Source organism: Bactrocera latifrons, unplaced genomic scaffold, assembly GCF_001853355.1.
Source record: "Bactrocera latifrons isolate USDA-ARS-PBARC rearing strain unplaced genomic scaffold, ASM185335v1 scaffold_778, whole genome shotgun sequence".
Classification (NCBI taxonomy): Eukaryota; Metazoa; Arthropoda; class Insecta; order Diptera; family Tephritidae; genus Bactrocera; species Bactrocera latifrons.
This window is the reverse complement of record NW_017537465.1, coordinates 38,824-64,549: the sequence shown is the minus strand read 5'-3', so window position 1 is coordinate 64,549 and position 25,726 is coordinate 38,824. Positions and strand designations below refer to the sequence as shown.

The 25,726-nt window shown below is 38.0% G+C and overlaps 1 protein-coding gene across 1 annotated transcript in view; it reads right to left on the bottom strand.

Moving 5' to 3' along the window:
* Positions 1–25,726, bottom strand: part of LOC108976546 — a gene marked incomplete at its 3' end in the record, with an annotated part of 32,379 nt that overhangs the window by 5,687 nt on the left and 966 nt on the right. The window lies entirely within an intron of this gene.

Here is a 25,726-nt window from a genome sequence, read left to right as displayed (position 1 = left end):
AAGTAAAAATTCCAATGACTACGATGTCACATGTTAATTTTCTTCATTTTCTGTTCCGGGATTTTCGGGATTATATTAATAAAATAACGGGATCCCGAAAAATATTTTGTTATTAAATGTTCATTTCCTCTATTCTTTATGACAGGATTTTCAGATGACATTATGAATATATCGGGATCCCGAAATATTTTCGCGTGAAAAAACTTTTGAGTTCCAGTTTATATCGGCATCCCGAAATAGACTACGATGTCAAATGTCTGATTTTTATGCAAACATTTTCGGGATTACATTAATAAAATATCGGGATTCCGAAATATTTTCGAGCGAAAATAATGTTGGATTTTTATCGGGATCCCGAAATAGAATATGATGTCGAATGTTAATTTTATGCGTTATTCCATTATTTATGCCAGGATTACGTTATTATATTATCGAGATCCCGAAATATTTTCGAGTGAAAGTTTTTCATCCCACGACATTATCCAGAACGATTCAAAAATTTCTTTACGAGYATCTTCTGTAAAATGGGAGCAAAATCGAATGGAACTTTTCTCACAGAATTTCGACTTACACGCATCTTTCTCTTTCTCTGGGCTTTCTATAGCTTATATTTCCTTTAGATAAACCTTGATATTTCTGTCCTGCCATACGTTTTGCATTAACTCTCACATTTTTTGTAGTATTGCTCGCATTTCTGGTTACACCACTTGCTAAATTATTTTCCGACATATTTTCACTATCCGAATTCATATTARTGATATGTAATTTATTTGCTTAAAATTTGAACAATTCAATTATAGTTAAAGACTGAGATCGCTGAAAAAACACGTGTACTGTTTACTAAAAACTTTAGTTGTGTTTACTGTGCTGTCACTATACAAAGCAAAATGGTGTAACGGGACAAGGCCGTGTTTGTATTGTGTGGTGTTTGTTGTTGTGTGTAGTTAGGGCTCTTTGCATTTATCAAAACGAACACTTTGTAGTAAGGACCTTTTGTATTTCGTTAATAAAACAACTATTTTTAATCGTATGACTCTGTAATTTTTATGAACATGTAGTTTGAATAAATATATTATAATCAATCAAAAAACCCATTTTGAATTTTTTGTTAGTTAGGGCCGTTTGCATTTTGGCTAACTACATACATATATCATATACATACATACATACATATGTATGTACATATGCTTGTTGCTATTGAGCGAATTTCTAGGAACCGTTTTTTTATTTACAAGTAAAAATTCCAATGACTACGATGTCACATGTTAATTTTCTGTTCCGGGATTTTCGGGATTATATTAATAAAATAACGGGATCCTGAAAAATACTTTGTTATTGAATGTTTATTTCCTCTATTCTTTATGCCGGGATTTTCAGATCACATTATGAGTATATCGGGATCCCGAAATATTTTCGCGTGAAAAAACTTTGGGTTCCAATTTATATCGGCATCCCGAAATAGACTACGATGTCAAATGTCTAATTTTTATGCAAACATTTTCGAGATTACATTAATAAAATATCGGGATCCCGAAATATTTTCGAGCGAAAATAGTTTTGGATTTTTATCGGGATCCCGAAATAGAATATGATGTCCAATGTTAATTTTATGCGTTATTCCATTATTTATGCCAGGATTACGTTATTAAATTATCGAGATCCCGAAATATATTCGAGTGGAAGTACTTTTGAGTAACTTTCGGAATCACATTATTAAAATATCGGATCACTAAAAATTTGTTCACTAGACTTTTTTCACGGARTTTAGAATAGATAAATCATCGAAGCAGGAAACGGTATACTCTCCGAAAACATTATTCGAAACGGTTTACTATAGCATATAGATGCCATATAAACCGACCGATCAAAATTAAGAAAAATAATAATAAGGTTTAATAGTTAATAGTAATCGATTGAAATCATAAAGTATTACTGTGTTTCATCTACCGAACAACAATCCCGAAATCTACGGTACTCAGCAAACAAGAAAATCCAGAGTTAACATCACTAGCATGTAAACATGATTTGTTGGCGACTTTGTAGAGTTTACTAAAACACACATTTGGATGAATATTCATTATTATGATCTCAGTTTTGAATTCGTATGCATGCAGACAGACAGAACTTAAAAAGTACAGGTATACACGCTATCACAGTAATTAGAACTTGAATTAATTATTTTAATGACTCGATCATGCATGTAATCTAAACGTTCAGATGAGCTGCAGACATTATATTCACACCAAAGCTATAGAAATAGAAAAGTTAAAAAATAGTTTTATTTGAAATGCAATACAYAATTCACATCAAAACTATTTAGTTCAATTAATAGCGGCACTTCTAAAAGCATTTCACAAATTACTCACCAATCATGTGTGCGACTGTTCGCTCAAGGTCGTTGCTATGGCTATTTGTTTGTATTGCTTTGTATGTTTATCACCGCGCAAATGCCACCCAACCGTGAAAGCGTGAATTACCTTCGATTCATTAAAGCAATCAATTTGAATGAAATTCGAATTGAAATCAATTAGCAACCTGCGGCATAGCCCCTGGTATTCTACGAGTGCATAGTCGACCAGTGAGTAACACTTTTCATTTCCAAACGCATTTCAAATGTRAAATTCTTAATTTTTTAATGGAAATAAATGAATATCAGTATTGAAAAAATGTTGAGAGAAACAGCTACATAAAATTTCTAATACAACTTTTGGGCGTACAAGTAGTTTTTCAACCTTGAAAATAAATACATAAATAGTCGGGTCTTCAAATGAGATTTCCTTGAAAACATTACATGAGTAAAATTATTTGAAAGCTGCCACTAACATCATTTATGTGACAAACCTTGMCTATATTTATATCCGTATGCCAAAACAAGCTCCCTACACACATAACGTACCGAAGTGACATGTGAACAACTACATTTATCCACCCTTTAATATATTATTCGCAAACTAATAAATCGTGCTCCAAGTCATGTGCACAATATTAAATATTGGTCGATGATTTCTAAGACTTTCTATCTACGTTAYAAAACGTTTGCAAAAATGAGTATGTGATCAATTAAAATTCCGCTCAGCGCAGGCGCTTGCGCAAACACACCCAAATCACGCAGGACACATGCAGACCAAGCGTCGCTCCTTTGCTTTCATTCGGACATATTTGGGAAAAAATAATAAAAGAGACAATTTGGCGTACGCAGGTTTATACTTATGTATATGTACATATGTTTGTATAGCTGMAAATGTGCATGAGTGCGAAGTATTTTTACGAGCTCATGACAAAGTGAAAGAGGCACCGTCATAAAAATCAAAAATKTATGCCGCAAATCAAAATGCAAAATTCAACGAACCACAAGCAGGCAGACCTTTCAACGTTATTTAACTATATGTGTGTAAATATGTACGTATATGTGTATAGTATTTGTATGTGTATGGTCWGGCGATTGCCTTCGGTAATTGATCTTGCGGTTTTTGTTGGAGTGAAAAATTACAATTCACTTAACTTTTTATGATTTCATACTACACACAAGAATAAGCTGTTATCAAACAATTATAAGTGAAACGAAACTACWCCTTAAACTTGAAAAACTGAGGACGTGTTGGTGTCGTGGACATCTTTATATTAACTCTGTTCATTGGTCTAAATATCGTAATAATTAAATTGTCGAAATTGAAGCAATCAACTTCTTCAATGTATTGCTTTTGTCAGGTAATAATGAGTGAAATAAATGATTTTTTTTTCATGCCCACAGCTTTTAGGGAGATGTGAATATAGTTTTGTTTCATTAAACAAGAAAAAGTTTAACTTTCGTTGCACCGAAGCTTTATTTCCCTTCACAAGTTCAAGTTTTCCTTCAAAAAATTTAATTTTGATCGTTCATTTTGTATGGCGGTTATAAGTTAAAGACGTCCGCTATCTCGACGACTCATAATATGGCATAATCAAGGGATTGTTTTTAATATTTGTAAGCTTTAACCATTTCAAAGACCTTGATCACACATAATTCAAGCAAGAATATAAAAGAATCTCCTGTCTATTAATATAATCTCCCTCTCTCATGCACTGATGCTACACGGCTCTTGTTAGACTAACTCCGCTTTACGTTGCAGTAGTATGGTGGGCAAGCATACGGAAATTCTCCTAACGGATGCAAATGGAAGGGATTTAGAGGCTCTCTGCGCTGTGCWTAACGGGGCCTTTTAGAAAAACTCCAACGATGGCGCTTGAACTGGTACTAAACCTGCCACCATAGACGTCATCGCTGAAAACTGCGCAGCAAAATCGGTTACTGGTTTCCGGATAATTGACATATAGAAGCTTCGGGCATAGCTCGATGATTAATGGTGGTTGGGAAAACACAGATTTTCAACTAAAAAAAAAGAAGGTTCAAAGCAACCATAGAAAAAGATGTCTGGCGTAAAAGTATGTTAGCTACGTGCAACAYTCTAAACATCTATACGGGTGGCTCGAAAATGGACGATGGAGTTGGTGCGACCCTATACTGTCCAGAATTAGGCATAAGGCTGAGGTTTTGGCTATTACGAAATTCGCGGTGCRGGCCTCTAATGCACCTGTAGGCAATTCCAGAATCAAAATCTACATAGACGGTAACCTCGTAGCGCATATCGGCMAGGGATGTCTTTGGAATCAGGAAAGCAGTGGAAAGTGTTGCCAGAAGCAAGCAACTTATACTGGCTGCCARGCCAAAAAGATATCGAGGGCAATGAAACACAACCTAAAATCAAAAAATGTTCCATGATTGCGATTTTTCAGAAGCTTGTTCAAGCTAGAAACGGGTTAGTGAATCTACGARCTGTTAATGATTGTCTGTTTCGATTTTTTTTTTKTTTTTACAAAACCTATTTACCGTGGGATGGACCTCTTAAATATAATTTTCTATCGAGCATATTATATGAGAGACTGAAGTCCAGCGTTAACAAACTKATTAGACTTTATCAGTGCGGCTTTAGACCTTGAAAATCTTCTATTGAGCGAATATTCATCATGCGTTAWGTCTTGGAAAAGACGCGTGAAAAGAAGATCGATTTTGAAGCCGCCTTTGACAACACGAAACTCCGTCAGGATCGGCAATGACCACTCCAAGCCGTACGGTATTAAATGTTTCAKGCAAGGAGACTACTTACAATGCGACTTCTTCAATCTACTCTTGGAGAAAATAATTTGAGCTGCAGAGCTAAATTGATAATGTCCCATTTTTTGTAAGTTTATACAGCTTCTGGCGTACGCCGATGATATTGATATCATTGGCCCGGTCATGTTATCCGTATAGATAAGAACACCTCAGTTTTGTAAGTATTCGATTCAGTATCTACCGGTTGAAGCCTGTCTCTTATACACATCTAGATGTGTATAAGAGACAGATCAAGAAACAGTGGCTTCGATGGCTAGGTCATGTTATCCGTATAGATAAGAACACCTCAGTTTTGTAAGTATTCGATTCAGTATCTACCGGTTGAAGCAGAGCAAGAGTAAGCTCCAATGCAGATATCAGGTGGAGAAGCTTACCACAAATTTGTTAAAACGACTATTATTAAGAATAACCATTTCAATAGGTTCAACGATGAATTATAAATCAACATGCTTCAACCTCAATCTGACAAAAGTTGGGCAAGAAAGAAAAGGGTGCGTACATGATTCCACCTTGCCTTCTTCCATACTAATTTGGCAATTTGCATCCACTTGAATAAGTGAGCTCAACACATGTGAGTCAATATTCAGTCAGAACTCTTACCATTGTGATAATTAACCTTGCTAAGAGCAAGTAGTTTAGGAGACCTCCTAGATTCCACGATGGGCCAAAAGAAACTCACGCCGCATAGGTTTTGGATGTTGACCAGCGCTTACCAAACCCATGAGAGATTCATAGATAATTCATCATTGCTCAAGAGTACAACGGAGTACCAACTCTTTTCCAAATAGGGTAAGGTATAACTTAAAAGTTATGGAAGAAGTTTTAAAACAATTCGGTAGCTTTTTGCCATCAAAGCAACAYCTCAACTCCTCCTTTTTGAATATAAAGGCACATACCACAAAACCTGGCCAAGTTGAGGCGCCTCATAAAAAGCGAATAAAATACCGGATTAAGATTTCAGTCTACAGAATTTCCATTACAACAACATCGACAGCAGTCAAAAAACCTGACGTCTGCCTTTAGCGCCCTACTCCTAAATTTTGACGCTACTGCGCATAAAAATAACACTTCTGTCGGATTAGAGTTGAAGTAATGTTGTTACAAGTGGCTTGTTTTTTGTTAGAATAAAACACACACATATATACGTACATATACATACATGTACTTGTACACACTTGTATGCCAAAGCGCCTAAGAGAACAACCGTCTCAAACTAATTCCCCGAGGAGTTAGGGAACCCTAACCTTTTGTGTTGTTTGTGCGCGTGGGGACACAGTCAATGAAACGAAACCAATTGATATGAAATGAAATGAATTGTAATGAAAAATTCAAATCACGCTGCAGCGAACCAAAAAGTACAACAGCAACAAAGACGTAGCACGAAAATATAAATCAGTAAATGAAATGAAATCAGCAAAAATGCAAAATAAAAAGTAAAAAGTAAAAAGTAAAAAGTGGAGAATCTGGCCAAAACTTGTCAATTGTGTACAGTCCCCGGTGGCAAATACGAACAAAAACAATAACCGCAACAAACGTCTAGTATATAGTTGTTGTGTAACTACCGAACTTCGGAGATCTCTAGCCGACGCGCCCCCAGCGACTCAAGTGCCTGGTGACACACGCGCTTACACATATATGTAAATATTTATTTATGCATGTACATATATGAGTACCGATAGATACAAATACATGCATATTTTCGCTGTTTAATACCCTTAACAGTGTATAAAAAGCTTGCCACGAAGCTTATAACACCAAAACATCTGCCCGTCCATTCGTCTGTCGGTTTATAGGCAAAATCTACCAAATTTCTCAGWTGGTCATTTGTTRGAACCGCCGATATCGAAYCACTATAGCATMTAGCTGCCATATAAACTGAGCGATAGGTATTTAGTGCTTATATGAAAACATTACATGAATTCATTTCTCGAGATATCTTCCCGTAATTTGTYATAAATTATTTTCTAAATCARTAATGCCCTTTCTAAAGAAATTGTTCAAATCGGACCRCTATAYCTAATASCTGCCATATAAACTGAACTATYAGCATYAAGYCGTTGTATGGAAAACYTTTTCATTTCTCGAGAWATTTTGCCGAAATTTGGCAARAAKTATTTTCTAAATCAATAATGCCCTTTCCAAAGAAATTGTTCAAATCGAACAACTATATCTTATAGCTGCCATATAAACTAAAGGATCGGTACCAAGTACTTGTATGGAAAACATTTTCATTTCTTGAGATATCTTTCCGAAATTTGGCACGAATTATTCCCTAAGACAGTAATGCACTATCCCAAGAAATTGTTCGGATCGGACCACTATAGCATATAGTTGCCATACAAAATAATCGTTCAACATCAAGATTTAACTCTTTTCAAACTACTTTATGGTATATAAGTGCACATGTGAACGGTATTTTTGCTTCAGTTAACTTTTTTTATATTTTTGTATGCGCTGGCGGCCGCTTCGTTTGAAGTGGCTTAGAATGCTAGACGATTTTGAAATGAAAACCAGCAGCCAGCAGCGACTTTTTGCCACCATTCATACTCCTATTTATTTTGGTAGTTATTTATTTATTTATTTAACTCTTTTACTCTTATTCTTTGCCATTATTCTTATTCGTTTCTCGCTTATGCGACGCCAATCTTGTTACTGTTGTCCTTGTTGTTGTTGTTGTTGCGCTGTGCTTCCCATATTCGTTTGAGGCGGTATATGCATGTACTTTTTGTCATGTCCAAATTAAAAATATGGAAATGTCGTGCAGATCGCGCCGTGCCCCGGCCGGCAAGATGATTTATTGTAGGCAAATGCGCAAAGTGGACAAACCAACTTTGATTGATATGCCACGGCGACGGTGGCGCTGACGCGCGYGCTATCTTCAAATAGCCACCGAGCAGTGAGTGATTGGGAAATAATGTGCGCGACCATAAATAAGTGTGTTGTATAGACCAACAGGTAGGCGCGCTTAGCAATACAGAAGCGCCAAAAGCGTCTTGTTGATTTGTGATTGAAAATCGGCTTTATTTCTCCAACACACGCACGCACACACGCATACATACATATTTAAATACCTTCCTTAAGTTGGCTAAATTTTATGCTAATTCGTGCTATGCACGACAAATGCAAATTTAAAGATTTGAACGCTAAGCGATAACTGAATGTAAGTAATAGATTTGCCTCTTCGTAGCCGCGTCTTGAAATAGCCGAAACTGCCGTGGGTGYAAATTACAGCTAAAATGCGATTAATTCTCTTCATTTACATAAGTGTAATTAGGGGCTGGCCAATCGTTGCTGAAAGCATTTTAAACGCGCATAAGTGCCCAAGCGTTAGCGTATCGTAAACAAATTTTTGTTGTCAGCGTCATTGCGTAGAAAATGGCTAATGAAATAGGCATTAATAATGAAATGGCATGATAATAAARCAAATGAGCAACAGATACGGCAGGCAACAGCTCGCGCGGGACCACTTCGGCACCAAAGCTATAATACCCTTTCTAAATACAAAGGATTCATTTCAAGAAGTTGATTKYGATCGGTCAGAACAGTTTCTTCGGATACTGCATTATTGCCTTAGAAAATAATTCATGTCAAATTTTGGCAAGATATCTCGAGAAATGAAAAGGTTTTCCATACAAGTACTTGATACCGATCGTTAAATTTTATACGGCAGTTATATGCTATAGTGGTGCGATAATAGCACTACCGACCAATGTGCGTCTTCTTGGAGAGGAAAGGACATAGGCAAAATTTCAAATCAATAGCTTAACAACTAAGGGACCAGTTCGTGTATAGCCCGTCATGCTGATTATTTATACATATATATATTTGATAGGGTCTCCAATGCTTCCTTCTAACAGCTATAAACTTTCTTGGCACACATACTCTGTTCAAGGTATAACAATTTTAGTGAAATTAGAACTTATAAGATATTTGCGTGTAGCATGGATCGGTGAAAGCCYGTTTTAACTGAGAAAATATTCTATCAATTAATGTTTTCGCCATTAACTATCTTCGATCAGTAAATGGTCAATCGAAGAACAATACTATCGAACCGGCAAGCTGATATAGCATATCACTAAAATGTCCACTATACTAGCTCCAATACCATTTGCCGTTTTCGCCAGATATTTCAACTGTATACCATTTTATCGCTTCTCTGAAGGCAATGCTCAAGACTGTTGTCCTTCGATTCACTTTTCCTGAAATCTGAGCACTGTCAGTTTGCTACATGGTCCCACTATATTAGCTCCAACTGCATCTGCCGTTCTCGAGTCAACTGTATAACATAGCAACGCTTTTCTGAAGATGATGCCCTTTTATTCCCTTTTGCTGCTCTGCGAGACTTTGAATGCCTTTTCAAAGTAAATTCTATTTGTAATGTCGCCTCTAGCAACAGTTATCGGATTTCAACGGTACCCTCTCGCCTATGACACTAAATTTTACTTTATATAACTTGAGTACTAACTTTTAAGAAGTTATTTTCAAGGAAGATATTTTATGAGTCAGAGTTTTGAAAATTTAATTCCAGTATTTAACTGGTTATATCCATTTACGATCCGCAGGTCCTACTTGAGATCGGCAACGGAAATAACTGAACCCAACATTTTTCGCGAATGACTGAACCCATATAGGGCTAGTTGATTGACAGGAGATGTCTGACTGCAAGATGCCACACACAAGCCATCACAAGGCTCATAACTCTCATATTGGACTTACTACTAATTACCATTCAAAGATTGTCCGAATTTGATATAGTTTCTAAATTTCTACCCTAGCTGCTCAATTTATTATATTTTAGAAGATAATAGTTATCATTACAACCGACTTTTCAGCGAAAGAAGCTTTTTCATCTGCATTAATAACCTTAGATCCATATCGATAAATACTTTCCAATACCTTAAAAGTTCTAATGAAGAAAAAGTAATACTCTCACAACATTTTTATACTCTCGCAACAAAGTTGCTAAAGAGAGTATTATAGTTTTGTTCACAGAACGGTTGTTTGGAAGTCCTAAAACTAAAAGAGTCAGATATAGGGTTATATATACCAAAGTGATTAGGGTGACGAGTAGAGTTGAAATCCGGATGTCTGTCTGTCTGTCCGTCCGTCCGTCCGTCCGTACAAGCTGTAACTTGAGTAAAAATTGAAATATTATGATGAAACTTAGTAAACGTATTTCTTGGCTCCTTAAGAAGGTTTAGTTCGAAGATGGGTAAAATCGGCCCACTGCCACGCCCACAAAATGGCGAAAACCGAAAACATATAAAATGTCATAACTAAGCTATAAATGAAGATTTTAAAGTGAAATTTGGCACAAAGGATCGCATTAGGGAGGGGCATATTTGGACGTAATTTTTTTGGAAAAGTGGGCGTGGYCCCGSCCCCTACTAACTTTTTTGTACATDTCTCGAAAAMTACYATAGCTATGTCAACCAAACTGTAYAGAGTCGTTTCYTTTAGGCATTTCCATATACAGTTYAAAAATGGAAGAARTCGGATAATAACCACGCCCACCTCCCATACAAAGGTTATGTTGAAAATCACTAAAAGTGCGTTAACCGACTAACGAAAAACGTCAGAAACACTAAATTTTATGGAAGAAATATCAGAAAGAAGCTGCACTCAGGCTTTTTTTAAAAATTGAAAATGGGCGGGGCGTCGCCCACTTATGGACCAAAAACCATATCTCAGGAAGTACTCGACCGATTTCAATGAAATTCTTCTTAACATCCTGATGGCATGTACGAAATATGGGTGAAATCGTTTCTCAACCACGCCTTCTTCCAATTTTACGCTATTTTGAATTCCATCTGATGCCTTCTCTGTATAATATATACGTTAGAAACCAATGATGATAGCGGAATAAAACTTTACACAAATACGGTATTTGAGCTGAGGTATCCCTTGTGGAAAAATTGTAGTGATCGGACTATAACTTTTACTATACTATTAAAATAAATGAAAATACAATTCAATACTCAAAGTACACAAATTAATCTAATATAATTAATTTTACAGCAAAATAAAAAAAATATGTAAATGACGGATAATGAAATATCGATTATCATTTTATCATGCGAGAGTATAAAATGTTCGGTGATACCCGAACTTAGCCCTTCCGTACTTGTTTAAATTGAGGTAGAGCAGTTCTAGACGTCATCAGGCGTTCCCAAGCATTAGAACAAAAGTAGAGCAGATCCACTACCATATACCAGACTTGATCAAATGAAATGAATAATTAATTAATGTCTTTTCGGACTAACGTTATATATTAGTCTACTCCTAATCCTTAACAGCTTTTTTAATTTTACTAAAATAGTGGGGTCTATGAAATTGCCACCATTTCAGATTCATAAGAAACACTGCACTGTCATTTCACAGAAAATTCAAAAGAAGAAATTAAAAGCTTTTTGCTTTGCGTCAACCGCCAACAACACAATAACAACAATTAAACAGCGAGACGAGTGGAAAGTAAAGAAAAATGTTTTAAACTCCAGCGAAACCTACAATTAGTCGATTCTATGTAAACATAAGCGCTAGCGCGCAGCAAACGCCTTGGCACAGCGGGAGTAGACGTAGCGGAGGCTGCCACCATGGCGCGACACCGCAAACGAAGAGAAATGAGTCTGCAATCGATTTGTAACCAACCGAAAAGCCGCCTCTTTTGTCGACTCCAAGTGGCGTTAGTGGCTTGGAGCTGGCGCTGGTCGTCGCAGCAGCCGACGAAGCAATGCCGCCGTACCGCGGTGCAGAAGTGGCGGTCAGCCAAACAGCAAATGTGCGCGCTGAGATGCCTCCTCATTGATAGCGAAAATGCAATTAACCGTTTGTGTGCACGCGCGCACATATCTACATATGCGCGCATGGATTGTGGCACAAGTGGTGCGCACGCAGCGTTTGTTGCACGTTGCATTGGCAGTAGTTGCGGCAGCAATGTGTCCGTGAGTTTTACAAGAACGGCAATATTTTCAAATCGATATAAAAAGCGGAAAATAGCAAAAATTCCAATGTCGCTCGCTAGACAAGACAAGTGCGCACACATGCGCGCACAACGGTAGATATATATAGAAATAGAGGCAAGTATGTTTGTAGGTGCATGCGCGTAGTGGTCATCAAGGAAACCGCCGCCGCTGCGGCCAACGGCAGACTGCCAAGCGAATTCCAAAAAACGATGCAGCGACGGCAATCGAATGCAAAAAGTAATGAAGTATGCTGCGCTTTTGAATGACTAAATATGCGAACGCGAAGCTGTGAACTCTCCGCCCTATATTGGCGTGCCAGTCGGTGCAGTTGTGCGCGTACAGTGGCGCGGTAAGCGGGAGCATTTGTTTTGTGTCACTCGAATGCGGCAAATAAATTGCAAAAAGTGCTATGATTATTTCATTGTGAAATATAATTAATTCAAAGCCATAAAGTATTAATTAAAAATAATAAATTCTTCACATCCAATCCATTCCATCCGGTTCTTAAACGAATATTGTGATTTTATTAAACTGGTCGTGGTCACTAGTGTGATTTCTGTTGGATTTAAGGTGCCGCTCCTAATGAAATAAATTAATTTTTTCTTTTCATACCGGATGTTTTTTTCGGCCACCTAGAGGRTACTTGAGCTCAGACCGGAAGACGTGAGCTGCTTAAACCACATGTAAAAGTATCGTTCTAMACATGGCTCCATCCGTCTGGTAGTKGACGAGGGCTGGACGAAATATCTCATGTCACTTTTGAAAGTCATGACTTCGAAGTCGTAGATACTTTCGTCTATCTTGAAACCAGTAACCAACAACAATGTCAGCCTCAAAATCCAACATAGAATAACTCATGCCAAAATGGTTCTGKCTACCTCGGACTGAGTATGTAATTGAGGAGTAAAGTGCTCTCTCGACAAACAAAGACCAAATTCTATAAGTCACTCATCATCCCCGTCCTGCTATGTGGTGTACAGGCATGGACGATGCCAACATSTGTTGWGCCGACGTTACGAGTTTTCGAGGTAAAGATTCTGTGGAAGATTTAAGATCCTTTGCGCATTGGCAACGGCGAATACCGCAGTCGATGGAACGATGAGCTGTACAAGTTATACAATGACATTGACATAGTTCAGCAAATTAAGAGACAGGGGCTACGCTGATTAGGACATGTCGTCCGTATGGATGACAACACTCCAGCACTGAAAATATACGCAGTACCAGACGGGGAAAAGCAGAGGAAGATTTGAACACCAATGTTAAGACCAGGTGGAAAAGGAACCTGGCCACACTTGGAATCGCCAAACAGCGAAACGGAAGAACGACTGGAAGCGGAGTTTTCTGTAAGGAGCACAGCGTCAGTCTTAGCTTTAAGCTGCCGGACCACAGTCGTGTTTTTCAGCCTGAAATGGATGCTACTAAGGCGGCGGTAGCCATATTGTGCAAAGTGCAGCCTCTTTCATGGATATACTGACGCTGAAATCGCTAACCGGGCTCTTAAAGCTAATCAAGGAGTTTCTGTTCTCAGCAGCATCACGCTTGTTCCTCGTCAGACTCGTTTGGGTGCCAGGTCATAGCGGAATCGCTGACAACTACAAAGCTGACAAGCTAAACAGAGGGGGTACCTTCGCCCCACTCACCTTTGAATGAGACCAAGTTAGATTTTCATTGGTACTGGATCAATTAATCACGCGTGCGCCAACTTGGAGCTCATGTACGACTGTAAGTTTCTTTTGGTCTAGAATAAAAYGCAGGAAATTTTCTCAATTACTTTCTCTTAGCAAAGTTCATCTTGGCGCAATAGTAAGAGTTTTTGCTGAGCATTGTCTAACTTAGCGGTAATGCTAAAAAATTTTACGTACGAAAGTTGTCGGAGTTGTATGGAGGAGGGTGAGGTGACACTTTATTCTGCATTTCTCAACCTTTACAAATCTGAGGTTGAAGCATCTCGTCAGTCTTACCATCGGAGAACTAAGAAACATGACTGAAACTATCATTGGCCGTCTCAATAAATGTGTGATAAGCTCAAAGCGCTTTRTGAGGGTCTTATGATCTATTATATAGAAGTTTTAAATGACACAACCGACCGACAAAAAAACAATTTCAGTCCACAGAAAGTCGTATGGAAWATTTTGTGAGCATGAGTTTACTTAATAAACTTGGAATATATTATAAAGTACATTCCTAGAAAAAAGACCATTATGAAGATCATTACCTTGRTTATCATCAGTTTGTAAGRCARCTATACGCTWTAGCSATTCAAARTCGGCGATTTCTGTCTTCTTGTGGAGATAAAAAACTGTGCAAAATTTCAGATCGACATCTTGAGAACCCGGACATGGCTGAATCGAATCAGTTTAGAAATACACTTTGTATAGGCTCTCCGACGCTTCCTTCTGGGAATGGTGGCTTTAATTTACGAGTCAAACCTCCCGCTCTGAGATATTTTAAGACTACAGACTTAAGATGAAATGCGGAAATATTCAATTTCGAAAAAATTTCGAAAATGTGTATGATCCTCTGCTAATCACACCATTTCTCGTGGATATCACAATTATTTACGCGATTACTCAGCTAACATTCGACGTTTTTTTTCTACTTTTAAACTAGGTGGAAATCAAGTACCGTCCAGTCGAAAGTAAGCGAACCGACATTTTAAACGACCAATTTACAAATTGAACTGCACCCACCAAAGCAGCACCAAGTTGTAGCTGCTGTCCACCACCATTGTATGCCACCATGTGAGCAGTGACCTCAAAGGTCAGCGAAGTTAGAATTCGCCCAGAGCCAGAGCAAGAAAGGGAGTGTGCACACTCACCTTAGCAACACAATTCAATTGATCTGTCGACGGCAGCGAGCCGCCGAGACGCTGTAGTTCGAGTGCCATGGCGTTTGGGGCGCAACTACACGCACCACACACAGCGTATATTGCCACTAGCAATGCTAACAACAACTTACACAAAAAAAATAAAACATGTGTAAAAATTTGTTACCATGTAATACTCTTACGTCTATTTGGTTGTTAGGGTCACAGCGCTGGCGGGTGGAGCTATATTTCAACTCATTATGTAAGCAAGTAAAAGTAAGATGTCAGAATATTAGCCAATTGACTGTAGGCTGCAATGGACATGACTTTTGTCGGATCAGCGTAAATGCATATTAAGATCAGAAGCAGCTTCTAAGCAAATATCTTTTAATTGTTGGACTAGATTACCTCGTAGGGCTAGTTCTCGCACCAAAGTTAACAAAGCAGACCCTAATTTGTCCAGCTTTAAATGCTGGTACTTTGTGATTTTGACAGATTAAAGAATCAATTTAAGCCTCTTACAAATTCTTTCTTTCTTTCTTTTTGGCTCTTATTTATCGCAGGTAAGTTTTGCCMAGTTTGTCGAAGGTTTATCTACTCAGTTGTTTCAACCTCAATCTGGCGAAAGTTGGCCATTTAAAAATAAAGTGCCTAGATGATTCCATACATGTCTGGCTACATACAGCTTTGGCAATTTTCAGCCGATAAGAAATGGAGCTTCACCGCATTTGAGCTTGTGATCCGTTATTCAAAGAATTCGGAGAACAAAATAACTTAATGCTACTGATGCAGAGGTCAAACACACCTTGACTGGTGGTAATTGGAGTGCATTGATTTGGTACTGTCTCTTATACACATCTAGATGTGTATAAGAGACAGGTCTACGCCAATCAAGAAGAAGGAGGAAGCATCAAAAGCGAAACTGTGGAACTTTAAACCGCTAAAGCTAACCTACTCCCAACTCATATCTCTCCCACGGAACCACCGAATTAAGTATTAATTCACGAAGGAGAGAAAGACTTTAAGTCTCATCTGTCATAGGGGCTGACTGATGCCTATTATACCATCCTTTGGTATTATACACATCTAGATGTGAAGAAGGAGGAAGCATCAAAAGCCAAACTGTGGAACTTTAAACCGCTAAAGCTAACCTACTCCCAACTCATATCTCTCCCACGGAACCACCGAATTAAGTATTAATTCACGAGGGAGAGACAGACTTTAAGTCTCATCTGGCATATTGGCTGACTGATGCCTATTATACCATCCTTTGGTWTAGRTTTGCCAACGTTGCTGYCAYATTGTGATGCTTTTGGTTCTCTCCTCTTTTTTATACTAACAAACGACTGGATATCAATGAACAGCATACTAGCTAGACTTCAGAAGCGTCGCTTGATATCGTTAGGAAAGCACTTGTTGTGGGCAGGTGGAATCATCGGTCCATATTTCTTCAAAAATGCTGCCGATGAGAATGTAACCGTCAATAGCGAACTTTATCGCGSCGACTATTTGATGACTGAAATTAAAGCTCGTGAACTCGACGACATTTGATTTCAACCAGACAACACCACTTTCCACACATCTCACAAATCAATGGAATAGAACACTTCGGTGAGCAGATTCAGGTTTTGGATCGGTCGACACCGTTAGACTTTTGTTTGTATGGATATGATATAAAGTCTAAAGTCTATGCGGCCAATGCCGCTTCGATTCAGGCCTTGAAGTAAAACATCACGTGTGTCATTCACCGAATAAGCTCGAACAAGTCATCGAAAATTGGACCCAACGGATGGACCATCTAAGACGTCGCCATGGCAAAAATTTTTGAAAGAGATAATTTTCAAAAAATAAATGCCATAGAAAGTTCTTTTGAGGGATAATATACATTTTCCATTATATTTAAAGTTTCTCTATTTTTTTCTTAAAAAAGTAGGGAACCTCGAAATGGATCACCTTTTATTTGTGAATGGTATTATAGCCTCGATGCAACCGAATTAAGGTTTCATTTTGTTTTTGTTTGCATAGAAATACAAATATGTATACGTATGTATGTCCATTGGGCATTTGTTGACCAAGTGCAAGCCTTAGAGTGGGCTTTTAGCTCTTTTCTTAAAATCGATTTTATGTTACATTTAGCTTTTATCTGAGCAATTCTTTTATTTGCCAAAACATTTCTTTCGGAAAACATTCGATGCACTCGCACAGATCGCCAGTAAAATTGGGTGTGCCCCGCACAAAAACAGCAACAAATAATAGCTAAAGACCCAACCTACCACAGACACTGCAGTGGCACAGCTTCTCAGCAACGCAAGAAAACAAAAACACCTACAAACACACTATATATGGATGTGCTAGAGCTTAACTACACACACATACACACACACACAAATATATGGCTGCCTGTTTTTTTATATGGCTATGTATGTGTGTATGTGACTGCGTGTGCATAGAGCAAAATATTTGACTATGAAATTTGCAATAAAAATATTTTATGAGCAAATGCGCAACAAAAACAAAATAAAATTATGATTAAGATTAAACAAACGCGATAATATGTATATTTGAATGGTCATTAAGTCTATATAAACAATGCAGTGCACCGCGGGCTAAGTCCGTTGCATGCTACAAACAAACAAAAATTGTAATAAAATGTACAACAACAACTAACCCAACTAGCAATGCATGCATACGAAGAAATTTGTGTGTGTGTGTTTGTGTGGTCAGTGGTGGCTACAAATCTTCGCAGCCTCACCGACTAACTCACTGACTGACTAACTGAAGTGTCGCACAACAGCAGCGCCAAGCGCGGCAGGCGTGCAGGCAGCAGAGCCGGTTTGCACTGAGAAAATAGTTCGATGGGAAATCGAAAGAAATTTGCGCAAAAAAGCGATTGAGGTGGAGGAAAGCGAGTACGAGTATTAAGTGACCAAACTGCTGTGACAGTTTCTCAATTTTTTTGGAACATTTATTAATGGAATTGAAACGAATTTTAGCAGTGAGAAGCATGAAACAATTTTATTTCGACTGCACTGTAGCTTTATTAGACTTTACAAATGCGTTTCGCACAACTAACGGATTTTGATCGATCGGTTTGTATGACAGCTATTTGTTATAGTGGTGCGATCTTAACAATTTCTTTGGAGAATATATGATTTATTTCGTTCCTAACTCATACCAATTTTCGAGAGGATATCTGAACAAATAAAAAAGTTTTGCATATAAGGACATGATTTTTATCGATCGGTTTGTATGGCAGCTAAATCTTATAGTAATCCGATATGAACAATTTCTTCGCAGAATCTTTCGTTATCTTGCACAGCAACTCATGCGAAATTTCGTGAGGATAACTCAACAAATCAAAAATTTTACATGTAAGGACATGATTTTCATCGATCAGTTTATATGACAGCTATATGTTACAGTTGTGCGATCAGAACAATTTCTTCGGAGAATATGTTTTTCTCTCTAATAGTAATTCATGCAAAATTTCATGAGGATAACTCAACAAATAAAAAAGTTTTTCATATAAGGACATGATTTCGATTGATCTGTTTTAACGCAGCTATAACTTATAGTGGTCGGATCTGACTGATTTGCTTGGAATTAACCTCTTGAAGGTATACAAATTTATTTGGTTACCATTTCTTCTTTCAAATGGGCACTCTTATGTAGTCAAAATCAAAATCAAAATCGCAAGCAACGGTTACCCAGTCTTTAAACAGAATTCGCAGCCATACAAACACCAGTGTCTATGTACATATGGATCTGTGCATATACAAGTATGTGTGCCATAAGTACATTATAAGTGCACGAGAGTAACCGCTGAGCTGGATTTGCACTTTTACGCCATAATGTGGCACAAAGTGATCTGCTATTATGGCACCTCTTGCCTGGAGTCCATCACACAATGACCAGCACTTTATGCGCCCTTAATTCCCTATACTTGCGTCTGGGTTCCAATGCCGCTGYATATGCCCTAGAACTGCCAATACAATGTAACGCCTTATTGGCATCATTGTTGGCATCGATAACCCAGTAAACAGTTAGTGTGTAACTTTGATATTTACTTTAATTTTAAGTCAGGGAGAAGTCAGACTMATAAGCTAGTTATTGTTTCGTCTGAAATCTTTATTTTTGATARGTACTCAATGTAGATATTAACCTGGCTACCAAACAATTATATAGAAAGCAAAGAAAACATATTCATCCAACGACTGGAGCGAACGCGAATTTTTATCCGTCTGAAACCGGCAGTTTAGGGAATCTTTCCTTTTGTATAGACAGACAATTCTAACTATCATATCATTTTAGAACAGTTTTAATCCATTCAGCAAACTGACCTTGAGCCCACTGACAGTGCGCTCCAAACCTATCGAAGGAGTGTCTGAGATCTTCCAGCAAGCAACAGGATTGCGCCACGCCAAGCCACTACTGGAATGTTACAACAAGGTTTAGAGATATGATTAACATCTCCGAGACGAATTTCATCTCCCTGCCATATTTCACAGAAGGCACTGCAGGCTCAGGAAGCACTWGTCCAACRTGGACATAGTCTCTTGCRCAARCTGCTGGTTTTGCGACAAGGAACAGGAAACAAGTGGAATACTTKATTCTAGATTGCCCAACAATTTATAGAAACACGCTCAAGTCCCTAGGATASATCTACGTKGACARGGATCACATCACTTCAGTAGCTACCAGCAGCTCCTGRAATTATTTAGAGTGCTGGACCKTTGTGACRATAAATGATATAGGAGAGGGCACTATAGACCAGTGCRAAACCTCAATTAYTTTCTATCTTCTATCCRAGCWCWWKKYMARRAMMWTMRRMYKSYTTTTWWWWWWYYTKKTTWARKKSCYKGKYMMCRSSGRAWYSSCSGRAAMYKSMAAWTCSRAAARRWTKSYWAAAAAAAGTGTTCTTATCACAATTTCATTACATTGGGAATGAGAAGATAGCCCGTTGTCCTTTTCTGATATACCACTTGATCTATGAATCTTCCATGAGCTCAACAAGCATTGGTCAACAAAAAAATTTGAGCGGCTGGGATCTCTATCTATACCACAGAGCAAAGTAAGAATTACTACCCATTAGCAAGCTCCAAATCGCTGCAATTGGCATCTAATAAGAGCACAATCCGTGAAGCTAAACASATTGTAAGATTTTCAAAGCTGCATGGAGGAAGGCGAGTTGGAGTCTTCTATTTACTARAATCTCGACAGACACACTTCCGCCAGACCTAATGAGATTGAGTTTTGTCATCTTAAGAAAGTTTTGAAGRGCAAAAAAAGATTCGTTGGTTTATGAGCCAAATCATTTTTAAGACTTTTGAGTATCACAAAGCTAACCAGATGGAATCCTGCACTACCTTTTGTCCGGGGATCAACCCTACCACGGATTCGAATCTAGTTCATTCTCTACCATTAAACTCGTCTCTATCTCCATCACTACAATATTACTCACTGTTCACTGGGTGCTTTTTCGAAATTGAACAAGAAACCCCTGTAGTGCTTCTACTTATTTATTAAAATCGCATTTCTCGACAACCCACTGTCGGTTAAACGAAAACTGTAGCCAATCAACGCACAACATCTTACGCATCTACATATATGCTGCGTGAAACCAATTTCACCACTAGGAACACCCTAATAATTTACTATCTGTAAGGTACAGTGCGGCGTTTATCAATAAAATATACAGGACTATATTTTTCGGGATTTACACCCAACTTTTTTATATTACTTTCCCACATTTCATTCGTTTTACGAATCATTGTTTACAATTTTCAACCAGTATATAAGAAACAACTTATTAAAGGAAACTCGGAGCGCATATACTCTACATGGTCCTGGTGTTATTATTATTCTCACATTTCATTCGTTTTACGAATCATTGTTTACAATTTTCAACCACTTTATAAAAAATAACTTATCAAAGGAAACTCGAAGTTTCCTGATCTACTTAATTCAGCGACTCTCATATTTAGKTCTTGTGGATTAATGCATCTTTTAGGTGTACAATTTGTTTGGCTGTGAGAGAACTAGTGTATTTCGCCGAACTTTTCTTGGCATGTACTATACGTATAATACTGATTCTAATTAAATACGAATAGAGAGATGAAGGTTACGTTTCCCGACAGAGTTTCACCAGCAGTTGTTTTGGCAAAGAAGGGTACGGCATTGTAGAGTTCAAAGATTGATTAAAGTTGATACTAAAGAAATACTAAACAAGAAACAGAAGCTCATCTTGTTAGTTAGCGCGCCCATCGTCTCTTAACTATCAAAATGACACACAAAATGCACATTTTAGCATAACATGGATTCTTTGATAAGGCATTAAAGATCCAGTATCAAACGCAACTCTCCATTTTCAAGCGTAAGCGCCCACTTGTGACCCCACATTCGATACATTTCAATACAATTTAAGCGCGTTGTGTTACACTATGCGGTGGCGCTCTGCAGTACACTAAGAATGTTGAAGAAGCCTAGAAACGCGTAGAGAGAAACGCCGCCAGCTGCCAAAATACAATAAAATCCAGCCACTTTCTGCACACTTATTGCGCGYACCAACCTATAATTTGTTTTGTGTAACGCGTGCGCGTGCGCATGCGCAGACACAGGCGCAGAGCTGCAAACGCACTAMCATTATGGGCAACACGCAGACACAGCCACCAGGCGCAGTCGCAAATTATTGGCGCACAAAGTGCCAAAACAGCAGACACAGCGCCAATGATTGTCGGCCACTGATTGTGCAGTTGGCGCGCCTGAAACCGTGGCAACAAGTGAGAGCACGGGCGCGCGCGACTGTTTGCCACAGTAGAGCGAACGTAGAAAGTGAAAAGGGTAGCGTGACCGGCACCGCGCAGTGGAGGTGGACAGACGGACATGGACGCGTTTTGTTTGTAAACACGCGTTATTAAGGCGCAATAAACATAAAAATTGTAGCGCGCTTTGTGTTGCGGGCGCGCGCGCACGCTTTATTGTGGTGCAGTGCTTCATTGCTTCTACGCGCCGTAAGCGCGCGCGTCGCCGCGTGTATACCAATTCATGTCCGAATGCCTAGAGTTACAACTAAATGTCAATATGTATGTGCTGTATGTGTGTTGCTGCATGAATCTGGTGTTATTATTATTGGGCTTATCGCTCACTCGCTCGCGGCTTGGCGTCTGTGTACACAATGGTAGGACTCCTTGCAAACCCTTTGCGCCGTATGCGCGCATTGTTGGCGTTGTTATTGCTGTTGTAAACCGATAATTTTCACATCAGAGATTAGCTGCGCCACTTATCGCCAACCATATTGGCGCAGATGRACAACGTCAAATTACGCCAAGCGGCATGGCAGCAAATAAGCGCAAAACAACTGCGAGTAATAATGGTGGCATGCGGCAAAGTGAAACGCGCTGAGTGACCAGGGCGCGTAAACTCTTCAATGAATTTATGCTGAGCCGTGTTAAARACTGCGTTGGCTGCGCGCTCTCAATGTAACTACTTATATATATACATATGTATTGTATATATATATAAATATATGTATATKTGTATGTTTGTAGATACGTAGGCACGATAATAAGTGTCCATATAACGTATGCGCTGCAAGTACAGGCATACACATACACTCTTACTATACCTTTGTCTGGCTGGCTCTGCTTATGTGGCTGGGTATGTGCGGGAGATGCTGCGATATCACAGGATSGCACAAGTGAAACTCGCTGCTTTATTTAAGTTGTTAAAAATATGTGAACAACTGGGCAACTGGYGCAGCAAATCGTGTTCGCTGTAGCTGGTTAAACTGGAAAGGGAAAATTCACGAYCACTTCGTGTTGCAATTGCCCGCAATTTCAGGTGAAAACTTGTCAGCGCTTCAAATTAATGAAACTTACCTGATTTCGGTGCAAGTACAGAAGATATGGATACAACAACAATACTGCAATGAACTTGCTAAATTATAMAAATTTGTTATGTTTAATGAAAGCGTAGTGTTTTTTAAGCATGAAGAAGCTTTTGGCAAACACCAAAAGCCATACAGATATACCTTACCTCAGCATCAGTCCACTTTAAAAAGTATTAAATGTTGTTCTAAAAATATGTGGAAATAGACCAGAAGCTACACAAATAGTTACTGAATATTGTATGATTAAATAGTTAGATAGAAATGTAAGACTATAGCGAACTATCTTCAAATATTGAACTAATAAGGAGACAACTCATTCTCCAGTCCCAGCGCAGCGCATTAAGGAAGCCTGACGATGGATTCGGTTAATGGAAGCGCCATAAATATTTTTGATTATTTTACAAATAGGTCCTTGCGTTGTGTATACTGCTTATTCTTTGAATCGCTTTGCAAGCGTGGAGCAGATGTTCAGTTGCCTTYGCCACTGCGATACATAAACGACAGTTTTCCGTCGACCGAACCGAATCCATTTATCGCACTGGTCACTTTAGTCTACAGAGACCAGTAAATACCGCAAAAAGTGGTCTTAATTTACCGCTATTTGAAGCCACTTCACTTCCTGGTCCGGTTTGCTAGTTGGCCGCCACTTTCCAAGCCATTTGATTAGTCATTTCGTTTCTCATTATGCGCTTGTACASTCCCTAGGAACCCGTATTGTAAAACCTCCAAAAAAAGCTGAGCCCGTTCCAGTAATCTAGACCCCAGTGTTATGGCAACGGTCCGTGGATTGCACACGCAGCGAGTTGAGTCAGTTTATAATAGTTATCACCATCTGTCAGATTTTATAATCCCCGTTGTACGCGGAGGTTAGAGAGCTGGACTGATGGATGTTCAAATATTGGCGGTATGATCTCACTCACTTTCCGCTGCGAGGTCTGACTGGAAACTTAATTCTGTTACCACGGGGAGCAGAAGCTCTTAGAGTTCACTCTAACCTGCTCAAGTGGACTCCCCTCGGGGAGTATTATGGTGGTTGTGGTTAGAACCCGAATGCGGGACACTTTCTCAGTTGAATGTTAAGTTGCATTGCAACCGGGTGCAGGACCCAAAGTACGGCAGAGGTTTTAGATGGACCTCAAGCCTTACCAAGGTGCTTAGTGTGTCCATCTGCCAATTGGTATTGAAAATGCCTGGCATTTGATTTGATCTGCTGTGCTCTTGAACGCCTTGGGGTCAGGTCTTTACTTCGGTATAAACGCAAACAGTTTTCGAAATATCGATCTGAAATTTTCCTTCCACTTTTCTTTCTAAGTAGCTACTCWTTTCTCRGTAACACCTATATCGTGTTATYGCTCAAGGCAACGGTGCAATATCTGAAATAAATTGTTCAAATCGAATCGGCACAGAAAACTAAATAATTACCATACAAACGGTCCGCTCAAAACTCTTCCAAGGAAATTTTTGTTTTTGTGTTTTCAACATTGTTGCTCATTTTTTTTTTTTTGTTTCTTTTTATCAAATAACCTTAGTTTGACCTAAAGGCCAGAAAACTATTTTATATAGACCTAACAGAAACGGTTAAGTTTTCAAATAGAGTTATACATATGTATACAATAATTTTTTYAATAAATGCAACTCTGAAATGTAGCTTCGGTGCAGCCGAAATTGAAGTTAAAATATTCTAATTAACCTGAAATTTTATCGACCTTGACAAACCTCTWTAGCCTGCACGTGAGCTATAAAAGCGGAACTACATACTATCCGATTTCATTGTGTATAAAGAACTTAAATGCAAAGTAGCTTCTTATTTATTTTTTAAAATAGACATACCAACAATTTATTATTTTTTATGGATGTATGTATATATTCCTATCTTTGTTGATACTAATGCATTAGATAATCAATGAAAAAATCGGCAACATTAATGGCTTTCATAAATAAAAGAACACTAAACACATTTAGGAATTTGAAGTCATTACAATTAATCAAATCGCTGAGACACAAAATTGAAAAATTTAATTTTATAGCTAAAGCGTTTTAGATTATTTCGCCTAAGCAATTCAGTTGCTGACTTTCCGAAACCTATTTTTTTTTTTTTGGGTGAATTAAACAACAAAAGAAAATATTTCAGTTAGAATTTAGAGCTCGTAAACACGAGTTAATACGAATTTTCTAATAAGTGTACGAAAATGTTGAGAAACTTTTAAGAAGTGAAAAATTATAATGATTTCACAAGTCAATATACCAACACTGCGAGTATCAAATTTTTGAAATATTGGATGGCGGACATACCTTCGACCATCAGGATCTAAACCATTAATTTTTGTTACATCGTTCCAAGCGACATACCTACGTTGATTTTTTGTCTTAGACCAATAAAAGTTGGCAAAGTCTATGAGTCGTTTCTACGAATTGTAGTCAGAAGTGGGTTCCTGCCTTCTATACAGTAACGCATTTACTATTTGGGAAAAACTTAAAAGAACTTGAACTTCACAACTACAAATCAGTGTGAATTTAGTAGTATATAAAGTAATACGAACAATGCAAGACTTTTAGGAATATAAATAACGGTATAACAAAAATTTTTATCATTTATACATGAGCCACCTACAAAAAAAGGAGCGTTTATAATTAGCTGTCAACAGATGTATATAAATTATACTCAACTGGTTTATAATTATTTTTGTATGAAAGATTTCTGAGCAGAGATGCCAACTGTTTCACATTTTTTACATAAATTAAAAAAAATATTTTTACCAGTGTTGGCAAAAATATGAATTTGCAACATATATGAAATAACATCACTAATATAATTTTGAAGAGGGTTGCCAAGTAATAAAAACTCTATTTTTATTAAATTGACAAAAAATTGAAGTGTTAGTATATAAAATTATACTAAACTTTATTATGCATAT